Raw genomic sequence first — 1,537 nt, forward strand, 5'->3', positions numbered from 1 at the left:
AAGGAGAGGGAAAGAGGTGTTCTGGGATGAGTACCCAGTCTAATCGCCCACGCTTGCAATGTAGCCAATGCGCCTATTGTAAGGAAATTGGATGAAAAGCAAGGTGGTTCAGAACAAAAGACCTCAGATAAAGATGAAGGAGCTTTGTTCAATCTGGTTGAAGGGCTATTGGACTGAAGGTAATCTGACTCAAGTGCCCCCAAGGAGCCCATGGTCAGGATTACAATTGGGGGCAAGGACATTAAGTTTTTGGTCAATACTGGTGCTGAACATTCAGTAGTGAACACCCTGGCTGCCCCCTTATCCAATAAAAAACATTGATATAATTGGAGGGTCAGGCCTCCTTGAGCTGTGGTGGGCTCCACCCAATTTGAGCTTCCCAGCAGCTTTGTTTACCTACTTAAGCCTCAGCAATGGCAGATTCCCCTCCCCCAGGCTCGTTGTCACCTTGCAGTTAGATCTCAGACTGCTGTGCTAGCAATGAGGGAGGCTCCGTGGGCATAGAACCCTGCGGGCCAGGTGTAGCCATTTGCTAAGACCCTTGGTAAAATGCAGTATTAGGGTGGGAGTTACTGGATTTTCCAGGTGTTGTGTGTCTCAATTTCCTTTGGCTAGGAAAAGGAATTCCCTTCCCCCTTGACTTCCCAGGTGAGGCAATGCCTCACCCTGCTTCAGCTCTCACTGGTCAGGTTGCACTGTGGACCAGCGCCAACTGTCCGACATGCCCCAGTGAGATGAACTGGGTACCTCAGTTGAAAATGCAGAAATCACCCATCTTCTGTGTCACTCATGCTGAGCACTAGAGGCTGGAGCTGATCCTATTCAGCCATCTTGGGCGTGCCCCTCTATAGCTTTTATTTTTTCTTTAAAAATATTTGATTTAAGCTTAGATTTTTCTCTAAGCCAATCAATTACAGCTTTTTATAGACATCACACACAACACATATATAACTACACAGACAAGCAGAAGAATATCCAGTAGTTACAAGATTTTTCATTTGTCAATTGTCTAATTGGATTATTGGCCTCTTGGTGGGGCCCTTTAAGAGCAACACTAGGAAAGCATGCATACGTATCTAGGACCTAATAAACAGGTATAGCTTGAACGCAAAAAAAAAAAAAACAGATTTTGAGAGGGAACTATCCACCTCTAATTCCTGGGGTTCCATGAGGAAAATAGATGTTTCTCCCAAAATGGAATTTTTGTCACCTTTTCTGCTTTTCCCAAGGAGCCCCAGTCCATCAGAAATTATCTGAGGACCTCTCATGCATGCATTAAATATGGCAAAACAAAATGGAGAAAAATAATTCAGTCAACCAAGAAAAAACCTTTTCCAGAAAAACAAGATCCAAGAAGAGAAATACAAACATTCCCTTTAAATATACCTATAACTTGGATATCCACTTTCAATTAAGCTGAGCACTCTTTAAGAAAATTGTTTTAAATACTTGTTACCTGCTTTTATCCACACCAAGCAGTTAACAGTTCTGGATTTTGAACTTTACCAGCAGTAACCAATTTACCAGCAGTAACCTC

This window comes from Colobus angolensis, unplaced genomic scaffold (assembly GCF_000951035.1).
Source record: "Colobus angolensis palliatus isolate OR3802 unplaced genomic scaffold, Cang.pa_1.0 Scaffold241, whole genome shotgun sequence".
Taxonomy (NCBI): Eukaryota; Metazoa; Chordata; class Mammalia; order Primates; family Cercopithecidae; genus Colobus; species Colobus angolensis.